Source organism: Rutilus rutilus (genome assembly GCF_951802725.1).
Source record: "Rutilus rutilus genome assembly, chromosome: 17".
NCBI lineage: Eukaryota > Metazoa > Chordata > Actinopteri > Cypriniformes > Leuciscidae > Rutilus > Rutilus rutilus.
This window is the reverse complement of record NC_140230.1, coordinates 1766638-1788143: the sequence shown is the minus strand read 5'-3', so window position 1 is coordinate 1788143 and position 21506 is coordinate 1766638. Positions and strand designations below refer to the sequence as shown.

Sequence of the window (21506 nt, the reverse complement as noted above, 5' to 3'; positions counted from 1 at the left end):
GAGAAGATCGACTCCAAACACCTCATGTAGAGCCTCACACACACACACTCCTGGAGAAGATCGACCCCAAACGCCTCATGTAGAGCCTCTCACGCACTCACACTCACACACACACACACACACGAGGAGCTTTGCGGATCTGCTAAAGCCGCTGGTGCACCTGGAGAAGATCGACCCCAAATGCCTCATGTAGAGCCTCTCACACACTCACACACTCCTGGAGAAGATCGACCCCAAACGCCTCATGTAGAGCCTCTCACACACTCACACTCACACACACACACACACACACACACACACAAGGAGCTTTGCGGAGCTGCTGAAGCCGCTGGTGCACCTGGAGAAGATCAACCCCAAACGCCTCATGTAGAGCCTCACACACACATGAGGAGCTTTGCGGATCTGCTGAAGCCGCTGGTGCACCTGGAGAAGATCGACTCCAAACACCTCATGTAGAGCCTCACACACACACACTCCTGGAGAAGATCGACCCCAAACGCCTCATGTAGCACCTCACACACACACACACACACTCACTCACTCACACACACACACACACACACACACACACACACACACACACACACACACACACACACACACACCTGGAGAAGATTGACCCCAAACGCCTCATGTAGAGCCTCACACACACACACACACTCCTGGAGAAGATCGACCCCAAACGCCTCATGTAGAGCCTCACACACACACACACACACATGGGGAGCTTCGCGGAGCAGCTGAAGCCGCTGGTGCACCTGGAGAAGATCGACCCCAAACGCCTCATGTAGAGCCTCACACACACACACACACACACACACACACACACACACACACACACACACACACACACACACCTGGAGAAGATCGACCCCAAACGCCTCATGTAGAGCCTCACACACACTCACACACACACACCTGGAGAAGATCGACCCCAAACGCCTCATGTAGAGCCTCACACACACACACACTCCTGGAGAAGATCGACCCCAAACGCCTCATGTAGAGCCTCACACACACACACACACACACACACACACACACACACACTCCTGGAGAAGATCGACCCCAAACACCTCATGTAGAGCCTCTCACACACTCACACTCACACTCACACGCACACACACGAGGAGCTTTGCGGAGCTGCTGAAGCCGCTGGTGCACCTGGAGAAGATCGACCCCAAACGCCTCATGTAGAGCCTCTCACACACTCACACACTCCTGGAGAAGATCGACCCCAAACGCCTCATGTAGAGCCTCTCACACACTCACACTCACACACACACACACACACACACACACACAAGGAGCTTTGCGGAGCTGCTGAAGCCGCTGGTGCACCTGGAGAAGATCAACCCCAAACGCCTCATGTAGAGCCTCACACACACATGAGGAGCTTTGCGGATCTGCTGAAGCCGCTGGTGCACCTGGAGAAGATCGACTCCAAACACCTCATGTAGAGCCTCACACACACACACTCCTGGAGAAGATCGACCCCAAACGCCTCATGTAGAGCCTCTCACGCACTCACACTCACACTCACACACACACACACGAGGAGCTTTGCGGATCTGCTAAAGCCGCTGGTGCACCTGGAGAAGATCGACCCCAAACGCCTAATGTAGAGCCTCACACACACACACACACACACACACACACAACTGGAGAAGATCATGCTGCTGACCATGACTGCACTCCTCTGGACTCCTTCAGGCCTGAAATGAAATTTTAGAATATTTCGCCCATAATGAACTGGATGAAAACAGACAAATCAACCTTTCATTGTTGTGTCAATTCTTAGACGACTTCATTTCTTAGATTACTCATTTTAAACTAGAACGTTACCACTCTTCTTTAAAAAAAAGTTTGTAAATTGATTCTTGTATAAAAAGTCACTGACGTAAGCATGATGCTGTTTCTCATGTTCGTCTGTCTTCAGTGTGTGATGTTGCTGTTTGAGTGGGAAAAAGCTCCAGTTCTTCTCTGTAACACTTTACAATAAGGTTCATTTATTACGTAAGGGATAATGTTCATTCAGCCGGTTGTTATCTCAGAATAAACCCTGACAGGGTGATCAGGATCAGGTCTCCATCAGCCTGAAGGGGTTTATTCTGAGATCACACACACACACACACACCTGAAGGGGTTTATTCTTGGTCTGCTCGCTGATCGATTGCTCCTGTCTGCCTCGCTGCCTGCTGTAAGCTCCGTCTAAGCCTCGTATTTATTTCTGTTTTGAACCATCATTTACTATCATTTCTAGTTGTTTATACTACTAAACATTTGAACCTTTAATTTTTTTTTATATATATAATATATAGGTCTATAAGTTTTATTTTATTTTCATCTATCATTACATTATTTACGTAAGTTAACATCGAATACTTGAACAGTTTAAAGTGTAATCCGCCAGTTCAGGACGCAGCCTCTGAATTGGGATTCAGCAAACCAGTTTAATTTATCTGGCCATGGTCTTGGCTAAGCCGAAAATACATGACCTGGCAGCGCCGGGGCTAAAACATCCTCACCATGTCCTCCAGTAAAATATAAAACATAAAAATGACAATAGCCAATTCTGGCTCCATAGCTGTTTACTCAATTATATCAAATGAATTATCAGGATGGCAGCTGTCCTCTCTTCTTGCAGTGGATCTGACACCTGTGAGATCAGAGATGGATATCACGGGATTCACGCTCTTGAACAGTGTTGCTAATAAACTGGATGTAATTTAAGTTCTGTTGCTTTTATATTAAAATAATCATAATGAACAAGACACCCATTTAATAACATACCAAAGACGTGTTTATCAATCATTTTTACTTTAATTGCATACATGTTTTTTATATATACTTGTATAAATATGACAACAATCAAATAAACCATAGATCACACTGTCAGAGAGTTTGGGAATACTAACACATAATTTATACATTAAAAAATACACATAAAAACATGAGATCAGAGTTTTAAAATCAAACAGTTTAAAAGAGAACAATACATCATGGTTGTTTAAACAAATGAGCATTAAGCTGTGTCGTCAGCAAGTCGTTTCCCATCATGCTTTTGATCAACGCAGTCGGTGGAGAGTAACTGCGCTCGACTGCAGAATCCTACACATCCGCCTTGCACTCGCTTGAGATTTTTGACATACATCAGCATGACATCAGAGCAAGGCGGACCGCACTAGGACACATTTCTAACCAGCATGCATCACCGGTGATCGGTTCTGTGCAGATTTTGCTCATCTCACACAAACCTATTATTTCTATGGTCACGTCCAGGGACGTAGCACCAAATGTTGGGCCCCGGTCACAGAACCAAGAGGTGGACCCGTCACAACACCAATATATATCAATATATCTTTGTGGGGCCCCCACTTTGCCAAGGGCCCCTGTTACTCAGTTCCACTATTACCCCCTGTGACGCCCCTGGTCACGTCAGTCAAGCCCGAAGCAAGACACACGCAAGTGACGCAACCCATAGCAACGCGTTACGGCAACGACACCTCAGACTGACAGATCCGTAAAAATAGGCTACTTTAGTTTTGTTCACATTGTCATGTTAATTATAATCGAATGCATTTTGTTTTATAGACCACAATATTATCATTGATATTGTTTGAGAGCTGCGCTTTTGATTAATTTTGAAAAAGGGGCTCGAGCACCCAAAATCCTTTTGTAGGAGACTTTGAGCTTTGTAAGTTTGCAGATATTATACATGCAAAAACATCTACATAACACACCAAAGAAAAAGAAAACGCATCATATGACCCCTTTAATACATTAATACAAATGTAATGCAACTATTATTAAAAACATGATGTATAAACTCAAGCTTCTATTGTTTTCTAAAAGTGATCTTGAACAGTTTTTTCTTCTCATAATTATGAAAAATTTATATTTCATTAGTCTTTGTCTCCCTCTGCTGGAACAACACAAACACAAAGATATTCAGGCTCTTTATTTACTCTAACAAAACTCAGAGCTTTCTGAATTACTGTGCGTTTATACACATAAAATGATTCATCTATGAATGAGAAACTAATTTGCTGTGAAATAAAAGGTGTTTCACTGCTGCCTCATCAGGTCTGTCAGAGGATCGCTGAAATCTAAATGAAGTCTTAATTTATAACAGTAAAGTCACTGTATCTTCAGTCTCTGTTGATTCTGTTGACTGTGAGTCTCTGTAGTGGATCCTTATTCACCATCACAAGATCATCACAAGATCAGACTGCAACCTAAAATAAAACACACACACAGTCACATATGCAGTATGAGATATTACATCTGTCACATCTTTTCATAAGAAAACTAACTAGATAATCTATATTAATTCATTCTCAAACATGATCATATAGCTTCTATCTGATGCTCAAAGTCACTTTACAAAATCAAAAGCCCAGAACTGCTGCGAAAAGATTAGGAGGCTTGCTTCTGGGTGCTGGAAGGTGGCAGTAATAGTGTCGTGTTAGAGGATCCCATCAGTCGGTGCGATCAACTAAGTCAAACGTTACCCGACTGAAAGGGAACGTCACTGTTACCAATGTAACCCTCGTTCCCTGAAGGATGGAACGGAGACTTAGTCGATCGTACCGACTGATGGGATCACGCCAGGGAGCCAGATGTCTTCGATATAGTATACAAATTAAGCCAAATGAAGTGGATGCACCCACCATTCATTTTTTTCGCTGAGGAGCCGAGCGGAACCTGGACAGCGGTGGTCCAGTAATAGTGGCAAGGGGACTAAGTCTCCGTTCCCTCCTTCAGGGAACGAGAGTTACATTAGTAACCGAGACATTCCCTTTCAGTCGGGTAACGTTCGACTTAGTCGATCGTACCGACTGATGGGATCCTCTAACACGCCACTATCCAGTGGGCCAGCCTTTGCTTAGAGACTGCCTTCCCTTTCTGCAGGCCTCTGAAACAGATGAAGAGCTGATCTGAGGTTCTAAAGCTTTGCATTCTGTCCAGATAAGTCTGTAAGGCGCAGACTAGACAGAGAAAAGCTAGGGTTAAGTCTGCCTCCTCCAGGGGCAGCGCTTGCAAGTTCACCGCTTGATCTCGAAAGGGAGTAGTGGGAACTCTCGGCACATATACAGGCCAAGGTCTCAGTGTCACCTGAGAGTCAGCCTGCCCAAATTCCAGGCACGATTCGTCTACTGAGAAAGCGTGCAGGTCCCCTACCCTCTTGATAGAAGCCAGTGCAAGCAAGAGAACTGTCTTGAGAGACAGAATTTTTAACTCCACTGTCTGCAGGGGCTCAAAGGGAGGTCTCTGAATTGCTGTTAACACCAGAGATAGGTCCCAAGAGGGTATGGAAGAGATGCGAGGAGGGTTCAACCTCCTTGCTCCCTTAAGGAATCTGACAATCAGATCGTGCTTCCCCAGGGATTTCTCACCAACTGCATCGTGATGTGCAGCAATAGAGGCAACATACACTTTGAGGGTGGAGGGAGACAGCCCTCGCTCCAACCCCTCTTGCAGAAAAGAAAGCACCAATCCGACCGAACACACTTGGGGGTTTTCTCTGTGAGAAGAACACCAATCGACAAACAGGTTCCACCTCGATGCATAAGCCAGTCTCGTGGAGGGGGCTCTAGCAGAGGTGATAGTGTCTACGACAGCTTGTGGTAGACCCCTCAGGACCTCCACTTCCCGTCCAGGGACCAGACCTGGAGTCTCCACAGGTCTGGACGTGGGTGCCAAATGGTGCCCTGCCCCTGAGAGAGAAGGTCCTCCTGCTGAAGAGAGGAGTATGAGTTCGGAGAACCAGGTCCGGTTGGGCCAATAAGGGGCAACTAGCAAGACCTGCTCCTCTTCCTCCCTGACTCTGCACAGTAACAGTGGAATTAGGCTCACCGGGGGAAACGCATACTTGCGTAGACCCGTCGGACAGCTGTGTGCCAGTGCATCCACACTGAGAGAGTCCTTGGTTAGTGAATAAAACAACTGGCAGTGGGTCGTTTCTGGAGAGGCAAACAGGTCTTCCTGTGTGGCCCCGAAACGATCCCAGATCAGCTGAACCGACTGGGGGTGGGGTCGCCATTCCGTAGGCTTTATTTGCTGTTGTGAGAGCCTGTCGGCGCCACGATTGAGCAGACCGGGAATATGAATGGCACGAAGCGACCCCAGATGCTTCTGACTCCACCAAAGGAGGAGATTGATGTACGACACGGTCGTGGAATTGTATGTGGTATCTGACCAGTACATACTTGCCGAGCAGCGGCGTTTTGAGGCATCTCAAAGCAGGTAGTACCGCTGACAACTCGAGGCAATTGATATGCCAATGCAGCTGAGGACCTGTCCAGCATCCTGCTACGGCATACCCGTCGTGCATGGCCCCCCAACCTGCCTTGGAGGCATCTGTGAACACCACCGCATGCCTGAACGCTTGTATCATGGACACACCGGACCGGAGTAACACAGCATCTGACCAAGGTTGGAAGGTTTTCCGGTAAGTTTGAGAAATCGCAACCGGGAACCTGCCATCTTTCCATGCCCTCCATGGGACCCGGCCAAGAAGCCAATGCTAAAGTGGTCTCATATGTAACAACCCCAGCGGCGTGACTGCCGCTGCGGAAGCCATATACCCCAGGAGCCTCTGAAAGTATTTCAGTGGAACCACCTTCCTGCTCTTGAACGTATCCAAGCAGTTCAGCATCAACTGGGCATCAATTCATGCATCTCGGGAAAGAAAGGTACTGGAACGGTGGGCAGAGCCCGACCCGCTCCAAGAAACCAATCATCCAGCCGAGACTGAGCGGGCCCGGGCGGAGGATTCCACTCGAGCCTGACAGCCTCGGCGGCCCGTTTCAGCATAGCTGATGACTGTGGATCTGACTCAGGCCATGCTGTACAACCCAGGGGGGACAGCACGGGGGAATCGTCCCCAACAGTATACAGCTCGCCCTCAAATGTAGTGGTCGGCAACCTATCCCCCTGTTGAGTTTCCAATGGAACGTCTAATTCACCCATTACAGATGAATCAGTGTGCTCAACACTAGAATCCAAAGGTATCAATGTGAAGGAGTTGTGATAAGTCCATGGGGAATAATCTCCGGGCGGAGCCTCAAACACAACTCTGTGATCACCTGACTCACACAACCCGCGAGGGAGTGGCGCAAAATTAGGGACTCTACATTCGCGAGCGAACGAGAGTCTAGATTTCAACACCGAGATAGACATATTTTCACACAGAAAACATGCACCATCCACAAAAGCTGCCTCAGCGTGTTGTATGCCCAAACACGCGACACAGAAATTTTGACCATCACAGAGGGCTAGGGAACGACCATATCCAGCAGCGCACAGGTGGAAAAACATCCTTCTTCCGGAGAAGAAAGATGAAAAACTCACCCATGTTAACTTCCTTGGAATGACGCCCTTCACCAGTGCTGGAGCACACAGGGATATCCGCGGCGACACTGACGGGGAAGCACTCACTTTCCTCGCCCTTAAACCGACCGTCAGCCAACCAACACAAAGGTTGCTGTGAGAACAGCAGTTAAGAGATTCAGAAGCTCGCGATCACCGCTGCCACACGCTGTAACGTCAGCACTGGGAGAGCTTCCAACAGAAGTGCAGACACACACAGGCTTGTTATTAAAGTACACTTTCAGAGATATCGACATAACACCGATCGGCTCCGAAGCGAAAAGAATGAATGGTGGGTGCATCCACTTCCCTGTTATACCCGCGCTGCAGGGCGGGGCGTGGATTGCGCACCTGCCAAAGCTCATTTGGCTTGATTTGTATACTATATTGAAGACATCTGGCTCCCTGGCGTGATCCCATCAGTCGGTACGATTGACTAAGTCGAATGTTACCCGACTGAAAGGGAAGGTCAGTTTCACACAACGGACAGCTGATACAGAACCACCAGAAATTATCATTACACTCACTACACATTTAATATCAGTTAATAACAACCCAAATCTCAGATTATCACACACATAAGGCATCTTTACACAGAAACCAAATCTGAAGCGGCATAAAATCACAAAATGAACACAGAATGTTTATTGCTTCTCTGACGCGGAGAACATAAATGCATTTACACAGCAATTAAAATCGCGGGAAATAATACTTTGAACATTACTATTTTAAAACTACGGTTTTAACAAAGTGTTATAAATTAATTTAAAAGTAATTAAATATTAAACAAAGAAATAAAACTCAAGATAAATAAAAATACATAATTTTAGATTTCCTCTGTGTGATTTAGCGATCTCACGCTCTGATGTTTGTCATAATTCTGTGGTACTGATAGCTATTTTCTATTTCTTAATAAAATTGTTCCAGATGGAACAAATGCTACAAAGAAATTATGAATTATTACACCGGGTCAATCAATTTTTTATTTTTTTTCAAAGAGCCAGAAAGAACAATTCTGCTATCGTTAGCGTTTCAGGCAGGTCATGTGTAGGTGAAATATGAGGTCAAAGATGATTTTTGGAATATAATATAACACAGTGATGCTGAATAAGCATTTAGCGTATCTGAGAGAAATGTAGCGGCGCGTTGATCTGCCAGTCTCTTCAAAGGAAGATTACAAACGGCAAAAGCCAATTGATTACACTCGTCGACGACTCTGTTATTTTGGTGGTTTGCTTCACGATGTGAGTACCGGACACTTTTACTTTATTGTCCCTTGTTGGCTGACATTTTTTTTAATTTGGCTAAAACAATATGGAGCTAGGCGTATAGGTTTAGTCTTCCGCTACTTGATTCTCGCGCCGCGCGTTTGGTTGTCATGACAATGACGTAGTTTAGAGCGGCACAAGATTGCGTTCATTTACACTGAATCAAAACAATATCAGAATCATCTATGATACTAGGAGCTGAGGTGGGTCAGACCCGTCATATTTTAAGTCTGCTTTTATGCAGCATTGTTTCTTTACACAGAACTTTGAGCAGACACAGAGCCGCTTTAGAGCAGCCTTAACTCAGCTGTGTAAAGATGCCTATAGAGACAGTTAAAGGGGAAAAGCTGAAAATAACATTTATATTATTTTCACAATCAGTCACAGCAGTATGAGCAGAATTAAACTCATATTAAACACAGTTTAAAATTCAGACCTACAGAAACTTAATCTGAATTTAAGACTCATTATCTGATGATCTCAGAATATTCACACACACACACACACACACACACACACACATACACACACGTGGTGTTACTGAACCTTGTACAATTTACTTACATTTCTAGTGAGTAAAATTTGAATTTTAAATGAAAATATGATGATGAAAATCTTTAAAAAATATTCTTACCGTAGTGTCTTCAGTTTATAATGTGGATCATCCCTCAGATCCTTCAGCAGCTTCACTCCTGAATCTCCTAGTTTATTCTCAGACAGAATCAGTTCTCTCAGGTATGAGGGGTTTGATCTCAGAGCTGAAGCCAGAGCAACACAACCTTCATTTGTCACACCACACTTCATCAACCTGTAGAGAACAATGACACACATTAAGCCTATATCCAGAGATAAACATGACACTTAAAAAATAAATAACATAATGCTGTCAATATGAAATATATACAAATATTCATTAGTTCACATTGTGAAATTACACCAGTTAGGATAAGGGGATTGATTATAGAGTTTGTACAGTATAAAAATCATTATTTCTATGGAAAATCCCCATAAAACATGGAAACACAACGTGTGTGTGTGAGTGTGAATGTGCTTTAATGCTTAATTTGTTTATAAACATTTTAAGGAACGCGCGTGCGTGTGTGTGTGTGTGTGTGTGTGTGTGTATGTGTGTGTGTGCTTATTGTATTTGTAAACATTTTAAGGAATGTGTGGTGTGTGTGTGAGTGAGTGTGCTTAAGTTTTTTTTCAATTGCTTAAGCACAGGGCCCGGTTTTTCAAACCCCTTCACACAATTAGCACAACACTACACCAAAGTAGCACAACACCTCAAATCATTTGCAAAATGGAACACTTTTGTCAAAAATATAAAATGTCTTATAAAAACCTTATTTTGTTATCATAACATAAACACAACCATCATATGGCCTGATTCTGTTTTAATCAGTTAAACACTCCTGTGCTCAACCTAAAACACTTTTAGCATTTACACAGAGAAAGTGTAAAAATAAATTCACCAACACCAGATCACTGAAAATATCAGTAAATAGTCAGTAGCTATGTTTCCATCAAAACGTTTTTATCCGAATTAAGTGATTTCGAATGAAAAATGCCTTATGGAAACAGTAAAATTCGATTGAATTTCATGAATATTGACTCAAATGAAATACGTTCGGTCTCATCGGATTTTATCTTGATCGATAAACGGCTTATGCGATAAACGCTGATGGAAACGTTATTTGCCGAATAAATAATGAATTGCGATTAAGTTTTAGGTCATTTTATGGTTGCAACCCGCCACAAAACATAGAAGAAGAAGTTTTTGTTAATTTCCGCCCAGTATTTCCGCTCTGTTTGCACCTCTTATATACTGTGTATGGTTTGCACACATTTCGGGTGTCAACAAAGACAGAAGTGGACAAACGAGGAGACGAGATACTTTTTGAATTTAATTTACCATAAAAATAAAACGGCTATTTTAGATAGCAAAAATCTAAGAAATGCCATAATAGTCAAATAATGTCGCTATCAGCTGGCACATACAGTAAGTACTATTAGAGTCCTGCAACGGGTCGGGTACCCGCATAAAAGTGGCTAAAACGGGTGGATTGTGACATTCCTAAAATTCACGGGCGGGGATGCGAGCGGATAATGAACTCCTTGCAGCGGATGAACAATATGTGCAATATTTGTATGTCTAAATTACCATTACAGATACGCAAATATGTGTTTTAATCAGGCCATCCTTAAAAATATTCTTGTTTGTCGTAACCCGACCGACGCTGTCAATTTAGGACCGACCCAATTAATTATTTTTCCCCCTTTTAGTCCTACCGACTTGCTGGTTGTAAACTTGTAAACTTTTTTTTTTTTACTCTTCAAACAACTATTGCAAAAGCAATAAAATGATATTAATTATATTTTAGTAGGCTAAGTATTGTGTATATAAATTGCCCATATATAGGCCTACATACAAACATAGCCTACGCTCTTTCTTTTAAATAATAACCCGTGGCGTCAGATTAAGGGCTGTAGGCTATGCGAAATGAAACCGAAATCGCGACACTCTGGCCACGAACCTACAATTAAAACTTTCACAGAGACATCAAACAGGCATTTAAAACACCAAATATTAAGAATTGGTATATCAAGCAAAATAACATTGATCTCTCCCCCCACATGCTCACCGGCAATTCTCCGACATTAAATTTCTCTGTACTGTAGGGCAGGCTAAAAGGCCTAGTCTATGTGTTGTAGCCCAGTCATTAAAAAACGATTTAGTTTCATATTCATGTTTAAATAAAATAATATATATATTTAAAAATTTCATGTTGATTATATGAAAAGTCAAAAGCATGAATAAGATAAGATGATCCCGAATATCGGGAGACAAATGGAGTGGGCAGACGTGATTTTGACCACTTTATTAAGTTTGTTTTTGTAAAAAGCCTAGGCTACTTGAATGGCGCAAAACAAAGCGCACTTTAGCGCTCATTAGCCCATTCATGAGGTTATTGTGATGTAGAGAGATATGCGAGATAAAAAATAAAGCACTTTAATTGGAATGATTTTAGCTTGTGTGTCATTTATCGTGGGCACGGGTCGGTAACAGGCCAAATATTAATGGGTCTGGGCGCGGCGGGTGCGGATTTAATTTTGATATTATCACGGGTGACGGGTCAGATCTGGTGCTGAACTTTGCGGGTACGGGCAGGGGCGGGTCTCCAAAAATGGACCCGTGCAGGACTCTAAGCACTATTAAAACTTGTGCAATATTGATCATTTGTTGGTAGATTGCGCGATCCATTTTGTCTTGCAAAACTTTGTTCGCAAATGTTTGCTTGAATGTAGTGCGATTCAGTGCGAAAATGAATGGAAACACCTTAAAATGTCTCAAATTAATTCGATATACCAATTTGATCGCAAAACAGCATGTGACGTCATTACTCACAGGTTTTTATTCGCTTTAAAGCCGTTGGATCAACACTTTCACCAGCTTTATCCGCATGAGTTTTTTTACCGAACTTCAGATAATTCGATTGACAAGTGGATGGAAACTTAGAGTCAATACTGAACATTTCAACAAAACATTCATAACAAAACATTTTCCAGTTTTCATACAGTATTACTGAACTACTGTAACATAAATTACATATCCAGTTCAGTACCGACCCCCCAGGGCCTTGTCAACATCACAGGCTATATTTTCATTTGCAAGGCAACGTGGGAAGAATCTTTTGGAGTGACAAATCCACCCTTGTATGGATGCTGCTTGAATGAGGGGCATCTGGACATAGGGCCGGAGATCATAAAACTTTAACTGTATTTAACTGTAAATTGTGGGTGTTGATGAAACCAGTTTTGGGCCAGAGCAGAATGATGGAAAGCTACATTGTCCCAGACGACAATGTATTGCATCTAGTCCCTTTGGTTTGCTGTTGTGATAATATTGTGTAATCTGTCTAAAAATGTAAGAATGAGGTCAGTGTTGTAAGGACCCAAGTTGGCATAGCGGTAGAGGACCCCATTCTGTGTAATGGCAGCACAAAGGGTAATGTTACCGCCATGTTGCCCTTGTACATTGACAATAGCCCAGTGGCCAATGATGTTTCTTCCTCTTCTTCTCACTCTTGTCAGGTTAAATCTAGCCTCATCAATTTATATAAACTCATGCAGGACTTCCTCCACATCCATTTGCAAACTCTCTGAAATACAGCAAAAGATCACATTGTGTAGATCAATATACTGTAGGTCTGCTATACAGTAAAATTACATGTACAGTAAAAAGGTTATGTGTGCAGTACACGATACTACAGTCTGTGAACAAAACGTACCACCACATATTCACGCCACAGGACTTTCACCCTGTCTAAATTTCTTTCAAATGGCACTTTATACAGTTGTTTCATCAGAACTTGATGTTTTTTAAGGATACAGGCTATTTTTGACGGAGAGACCTGTTGGACATAATTGAAAATTGGGTGATCATTGACAATAAGGGCTTGAATTTCTCTAAGTTTGATTGCATTATTGGCCAAAACAAGGTTTATGATCTCAATCTCTTGCTCCTGTGTGACAAAAAAAAAATCTGTTAAATTGATTATGTTGATTGATTATTGAAAAGAATAATATATTGATGTTTAATATTATTTTAATATAGGGCTATTTTCTGTTCCTTGTTTTCCCCTGTGTTGTTTAATATAATTAGGTGATTCTAAGTTTAAATATTGATGATTACAAGCTTGGGGGAAATGCAATTAATTGCAATTAATTACAGCAAATTTTGCAATTAATTCGTTTTTTTTTTTTTTTTATCGATTCCCAGCCCTAAAAATAACACATACAGGACCTAACATTGAGGCAGGCAGCAGAAATCTAATGGCAGCAGCATGACCATCTCACATCAAATACACAACACAACTGTCAGATTAATGTGTACAGTTATAATTGTCGGACAGCCAGTTTTTAAGGTGTGTAGTAAAGGTGGAATACGTATGTATGTCTTTGATTATAGTGGGCAGTGAGTTCCAGTTTTGTACTGCTGTAACAGAAAATGATAATTGACCAAATGTGCTTTTTCTGAATGGGATTAGAAGGTCACCTCGTGTGGTGCTTCTGGTGATCTGACTGCTTATTACGTTGGATTATACATGAATTAAAAGGAGCAGGAGCGGTATTATGCAAAATTTTGTAGACCAGACAGATATTTTTGTATTTGATTACATCTTCCCCATAGATATCTATATAAAGGCTAGATGTCTTAAGGTGGAGTCACTTCCGGCATCACCGGCGGCCATCTTGCCACTGGGAAGCTGTGAATTAAGGTGAGTGATCAGCACGCACACAAATCCTCTTATCTCGCTGAAATCTTGACGGATTTACAAACGGTTTGGTTTCTTACAAACGTTATTAACGTGGCTATAATTCTTTCATATGGAAGTCCATTGTTATAATTATTCATATGAATGCAGTGTCATAACTACATCTCTGACGTTTATAACAAACCAAACCGTTTGAAAATCGGTAGAAAATTTAGCAAGTTATGGTTATTTAAAAGTACATGCACCATGTTACAAGTGAGCGAGCACCCAGTGGTAAGATGGCCAGTAAGATGGCCTCCATTGGCCAGCAGTGCGCACGAGACATCTAGCCTTTATTATATGATATCTATGATCTTCCCAGCTTAGCAGTTTATGCTTATTAAGAATAATGCAATGATGTGAACTGTTAGGCTTCTGGTCCAGAACTTTAAGAGTTTTTTTATAAAGAATTGCTAATGGCTTTAGTGATAAACTGTTAGTTTGTCCCCAGCTTGTCAGACAATATGTTAGATGTGACATAATCATGGAATCCATAAATAATTTGGTAGAATTAAAAGTAAGTGCATTTCTAATATATCTAAAATTAGCTAAGCTAAACTTGACCCTATTGCATACTTTCTTAATATGTGCTTTAAAAGAAAGATTAGAGTCAATAATAATGCCCAAATACTTAAATTGTGCCACAATACTAATGTTTTGACCTGAAATCGTTATATTTGACACAATGTTACATTGTCTCTTAGTGAAAAACATTCCCACAGTTTTATCTACATTTAGTTGAAGGCATGAACGATTTAGCCAATTGGTGATCTGATCCATAGCTATGGTCAGTTTGGCAGCAGCCAGATGTTTTGTCTTGGCATGCACATAAATTACAGTGTCGTCTGCATACATTAGTGTATTAATATCAGGGCAAACTGATGGCAGATCATTGATATATAGACTAAACAAAAGCGGGCCAAGTATCGATCCTTGTGGTACCCCTGTGCATAGATTAAGAGCTAATGAACAATGGTTGTTCACAGAAACATATTGAGTTCTACCAGTTAAATATGACTCAATCCATTTGATTGCAGAAGGGGAAAAATTCAAAGTAGAGAGTTTGGCAATAAGGACCTGATGGTTGACTGTGTCAAAAGCTTTACAAAGGTCTAAAAACACAGCGCCAACAACACCTCCCTTGTCAACCATTGCTCGAACAGTCTCAAAAAAGAAACAGTTAGCTGTTTCTGCAGAGTGATTGGCCCTGAAGCCAAACTGCATCGGATGAAGAGTAAATTGACTATTATTAAAAAAAGAGACAAGCTGCTCTGATACACATTTTTCAGCAACCTTGGAAACCACAGGTAGAATACTGATTGGGCGGTAGTTAACTATGTTCAGAGGGTCATTTGACTTAAATATGGGAGTTACAATTGCAGTCTTCCAGGTAGTTGGAAATATCCCCTCTAATACTGACTGGTTAACAATTTATGTGATAGGGTAGGCTAGATGTTCATTCAGGGATTTAAGCATTTTAGAATCCATTCCATAAATATCTTTTGCTGTTGAGATTTTAAGAGAATTAATGATTGACTGGGTTTTAATTTCAGAGATAGGTTGAATGCTAAAAGAAGGCTTGCTTTCATCTATTTTGACAATATCTCCATTTGTTATGGGAAAATTATGTGTGATTTCATCCACAGAATTGATAAAATATTCATTAAAGGCTACAGCTATTTGTGCTGGATCTTGTATTAATTTACCATTCAGGTTCAACTCTAACTGATTTCTAAGCCTGTAGCTAATTCCCATCACTGATGAAAGTGTTTTTTTTTTTGTGTAAGTTTTCTTGACAGTAATGTCAGATTATGGTCAGACAGTCCAGTAATAAAATTAAATGTTTTTACAATTCATTCAGACTTGTTACTGAATATTGAATCCATCTGTGTCTGAGATGATGTGGTTATTCTAGTAGGACCTTCCAACAATTGGGTAAAATCCAGACTGTCTGTGATCTGCTTAATCAGTCTGTGATTAGTCTTATTTAGCCAGTTACAGTTTAGATCACCAAGTAGTATTACCTCGGTTTTAAAATCACAAGTTTGAAGTAGCTTTTTAAAAGTGATATAAAAGTCATTAGAGGAGGGTGGACGATATACAACAATGAGCACAAAAGACATTTCAGATGAGACCACTATATTCAACCCAATACACTCCAAATCATGGTCAAGAGGCCAACATATCTGATGACAGTTGATGTGATCTTTTATGTAAATCATGACCCCTCCCCCTCTTCCCTCAGATCTGTCCCGTCTAAAGATATTATACCCTGGTACATGTAATGCAGCAGATGTTGTGTAACCACGATTCAGACAGGCCTAAAAAGTCTAAGTTGGAGTTAGTGAGAAGATGATGTACTTGTTCAGACTTTGGGGTGAGGCGACGGATGTTCATATGCCCTCCAAAGAGACCCCTAGGTTTGAGTTGTAGATCCCAGATCAGTCGATAGTGATTGACGGTTTTAAAAAAAAGTTCAGTTTGCGATGTTTTTTCAGAGCAGGGTTTATGTTGCTTTTGAATGTACTGTGGGTTGTACCGTGCAGATTTTCACGCTTACCTTGAGCGCAATGACCAGTTACCATGACGTCAGGACGATATGATCCAGTAGGGTCAGAAACGTAGGGCAAGGAAATAGATGTTTGCTCCTTAACGGTGAAAACTCTGTTGTTGTCGATCAACACACCGACAGATGGCCTTCGGTGCTCACCAAGCCTGACCTCACAGCCCTCTTTGTCAGAGATCTCTGCTCCCCGCCACCGATAGATCCACCTCCCGGCCGATGTCGAGTGAGCCCCAGCCCCTGAGAAGCAGGGATAATGCTCCTAGCGTCCTTGCAGCTGGCACCACGGGAAATCGGACCTGGGCACGGGTGCACATCTCAGGACAGCAACAAGGAAAAGTGTGATAATGATCCCACTGTCACTTTGGCGTTTGCCCTGGACTGCATTACTTCGCTTGTGTTGATCCCGGCCGGCCGCAGAGTTTACAAATGCTTGCATTAAAATATGCTTTACATGTCCGAAATGCTTTAATAACGTTGTTTCACTGTACACTGTTATATTTTGGGAAACTTGCTTTATATTTACAAACGGTCCCGAATCTGCCAAGTTTAAAATAACTCCAAAAACTAAAAGCGCCAGGAAAGCTCCTAACGCACCTGTCCCGCTAGCTGCCGCCATCTTCACACTCAACGTGTAAGCTGTAACCCACGACTCGTCCCACTGCGACCTGTTTTATTCCCTGTCCGAGGGCACGCTCAGCACGGATGCACTGGCACACAGCTGGCCGCAGGGCCTACACAAGTATGCGTTTCCCCCAGTGAGCCTCCTTGTGCAGACTTTGCGCAAGATCAGGGAGGACGAGGAGCAGGTAATATTGGTTGCCCCGTATTGGCACAACCGCACCTGGTTCCCAGAACTAGTTCTCCTCGCGACAGCACCTCCCTGGCCAATTCCTCTGAGGAAGGACCTGCTTTCTCAGGGACGGGGCACCCCTTGGCACCCTCGTCCCGATCTTTGGAACCTCCACGTGTGGCTCCTGGACGGGAGGAGGTAGGTTTGAGTACCCTACCACCAGCGGTGGTGGCTACCATCACTTCCGCTAGAGCATCGTCCACGAGACATGCCCATGCATTGAAGTGGAACCTCTTCGTCAACTGGTGTTCTTCTAAACAGCAAGAACCCACGAAATGCCCGATCAGTGTTGTGCTTTCCTTCCTGCAAGAAGGGTTGGAGCGAAGGCTGTCTCCCTCCACCCTGAAAGTGTATGTTGCCGCTATTGCCGCACATCACGATGCAGTTGAAGGTAAGTCTCTGGGGAAGCACGACCTGATCATCAGGTTCCTGAGGGGAGCGAGGAGACTACATTTCCTGACTCAGCTACTGTTGAGGCCGGAGATTTCCTGACTCAGCTACTGTTCGGACGCTCTTGCTTACTGCTCCGCGCTTTGCTCTATCGCTTTTACATTTTATCTCCTATATTTTTATATTTTATTTCCTTTTATCACCTAATTTTATCTTCAGCAAACAGCACAGTGCTCAGACAACAAAGTTTGGATTACTACAAAAACGCAGAATTCTTTTACCCGACCAGCTTACATTCCGGGAAAGGAAAACACAACTGCCTACATTCAGGATAAGAGAGAAAATGCCTCTTCAGGTTCAAGAATCTACTTGCTGCACTAACTGCCACAGACTTTTACAAAGGATTGCAGTTCTTGAAACAAAGTTACTAACGGGACCACCAAACCAGACGGAGCACACAACAGAGCTTCGTCATGGACAGGGAGTCCCATGAAACTAGTGCTCCTCGACAGGTAGAGAAACAAGCCGATCGACTTACAAATAGATGGCACATACAGGGAGCGAGACCCAAAGGCACTCGAGACATCAGATTGTCACGAGCCTCACATATTGCCGCAGTAGCATGCTCTACCCCAGATACAGCTCTGACAAGAATTGCAAACACTGGTCTCCTACCACTGCCTATACATCTTGAGAACAGATTTGAAGTACTAATGAATGTAAATGAGGAATCCCCAAATGTGATGAATGTGATCAAAAACAGACTGAATGGGCCAGTAGCTAACACTGATGCTAACTGGCGCTCAAGGTCGAGCAGACAGCGGCACTCAGCTCAGAGCGCAGCCGGGCCCAGGACTCTGATAGTGGGGGACTCCATAATCAGAAACATTAGAAGCAGGGATACAACTACGTGCTGCCTTCCACAAGCAACAACTTCTGATATAAACAGGGAACTTCAGAACATTCTGATGAAACATAAGACTGCAAATCGACTCATAATTCATGTGGGGGAGAATGATATTCATAAAGAGCAGTCAGAACTCCTTAAGAAGGATTTCAATGAACTTTTTGAAACACTTAAAAGACTGAAAGTTCAAACATTCATCAGTGGACCACTCCCAGCAAGAGGAACAAACAGGTTTTCACGGTTGCTTGGGATAAATACATGGCTGCAAAAAAACCTGCAATATAAAAGGAGTAAACTTCATTGACAATTTCAATCTTTTCTGGAGTCAGAGACAACTTTTTCATCGGGATGGCCATCACCCAAACAAACTTGGTTCAAGAGTGTTAAAGGACAATTTCTACTTCTCCCTCAATCATCCTTCTGCAATGTGTGCCAATCCACTCAATCTGAACGGCACACACACACCTGGACACAGTATGAATGACCACGGGACTTCACTTCAGCAGCAAAATGGACATGCGGTTGACATATCACACAAGGACAATGATAACACCACTCCGCCACAACAATCTCTGCTCACGGACTCAATCTCAGCTGAGCCCTGCCCACAGAGCTCACCACAGACAGACATATTAGAGCTGCTTGAAGATTCAGCACCCAAGGACGACTTCCTGGAAAACAGCTAGGGAAGCCAGGACAGCATATCACAGCCTCCTATAACACCAGAGCAACAGCCCCTTTCACCAGACACTTTTTCCCTCTCCCCAGCAACGCCACTACTGTGCTTCTCACAGAAAATGGAAGAACTGGTGTATGCTGGAACCAAACTATCCCACTCTTTTGCTGCAAGCCCCCAGATAACAACCAAAAAACGACAGGCACCGCTGCCACCAAAGCCTGCAGGCCCAGCTCGCCCTCCCCCTCCTGTGAGAGCTCTTCGGCCTCTGCCACAACGCCAGGGCCCACACCCTCCTCCGTCTGCTCGAGGTGAACCAAAAACAACTGATACCAGCTCTCAGTGATATGTGTCGGGTGCCCGCTCTGATAACAGTAACTTTCTCAAATGTTTACAAAACAAGCGGGAACCCAGTGTGCCTGTATCTTTCTCTATTGCTGTTCTGTTACAAGATAGAAAGTCTAAGGCCTTCAATAGCCGTACAGCAAACCCATCTAATCTGCTGCCTATTACATGTGAAAGTAAGATTGATGTGGGGACAAAAAGTAAGACTGTTAAGTTAGCACTTTTAAACATTCGTTCACTTAAAAATAAATCACTTCTAGTTAACGACTTAATAACCACAAACAACCTAGATTTTATGCTTCTAAATGAAACCTGGCTAGAAGACAGCTACAGTGCAACAATCCTCAATGAAGCAGCCCCTCCTAACTTTACTTTTATGAGTGTCTGCAGAGCTGTTAAGAGAGGTGGGGGTCTAGCTGCTCTTTTTAAAGATATCGATCAATGTAAGCAAATATCATTTGGGAATTACCCTTCTTTCGAATATCTGGGTATTGTGTTAAAAGGTGCTCCACGCATTTTACTCATCATTATTTACAGGCCTCCAAAATACTCTCCAGCCTTCGCTGAGGACTTTACAGAACTGTTATCAACAATTACCTCAGAGTTTGACTGTTTTACCATTGCTGGAGATTTTAACATTCACATAGATAATGCCGAAAACAATATGGCAAAAGAAATCAAAACTGTTTTAAAAACTTTTGATCTGACTCAGCATGTACATGGACCCACACACAATCGCGGACACACTCTAGATTTACTTATCAGTAAGGGTCTAAACATTTCATTGATTGTTATTAAGGATGTAGCACTGTCTGATCATTTATGTATTTTCTTTGATATATTGATCTCTCCTGCCATTGAAGCTAGATCTGTGTCTGTCAAGAAGAGATGCTTAAATGAGAACACTGGTGTCCTATTTATGAAGGCTATATCCTTAACACCAAGCATATCTGCAGACTCTGTTGATTTTCTCCTTGATTCTTTTAACTCAAAAGTTAAAGGTGTAATTGATGATATTGCTCCTGTGAAAGTCAGGAAGAAGAGTGGCAGACAAAAAGCACCTTGGAGAAACTCAACAACAGTGCAAAATATGAAAAGACAATGCAGAAAAGCAGAGCGCATGTGGCGGAAGACAAAACTTGTAGTCCATTATAACATCTACAAAGACAGCCTTCATGATTTCAATATGGAACTAGGCAAAGCTAGACAGACTTTCTTCTCAAATATTATAAACAGCAATTTAAACAACACACGCACTCTTTTTGCTACTGTAGAGAGACTGACAAACCCCCCAAGCCAGATTCCCAGTGAAATGCTCTCAGACAGCAAGTGCAGTGAGTTTGCTTCTTTCTTCTCTGAGAAAATCAATAATATCAGAAAGGTGATCAGCACATCCTTGAGTTGCACTGGGGTCAGACAGATCAGACCACCTGAGAAAGTAGTTACTATGTCTGACTTCAAAGAAATTAATGGCAACATTTTGGAAGAAACCGTACAGCACCTTAAAACATCAACCTGCGCTCTCGACACACTTCCCACATCTTTTTTCAAAAGTGTGTTAAACAGTTTAGAAGCAGATCTTCTAGAAGTGGTAAATGCTTCACTTCTCTCTGGGAGTTTTCCAAACTGTTGTCAAGCCCCTCCTGAAAAAGAGCAATCTGGATAAGACCATATTAAGCAACTATAGACCGATCTCAAATCTTCCTTTCATAGGCAAGATCATTGAAAAAGTTGTCTTCAATCAGCTGAACAAATTCTTGAGCTTGATTGGATCCTTTGACCATTTTCAATCTGGTTTCCGACCGCACCACA

At 42.6% G+C, this 21506-nt stretch overlaps 1 protein-coding gene across 1 annotated transcript in view; it reads right to left on the bottom strand.

Annotated features, from left to right (window-relative positions):
* Window positions 1-21506, bottom strand: part of LOC311306992 (uncharacterized protein) — a 363786-nt gene that overhangs the window by 102086 nt on the left and 240194 nt on the right. The gene's annotated exons all lie outside the window — the stretch shown is intronic.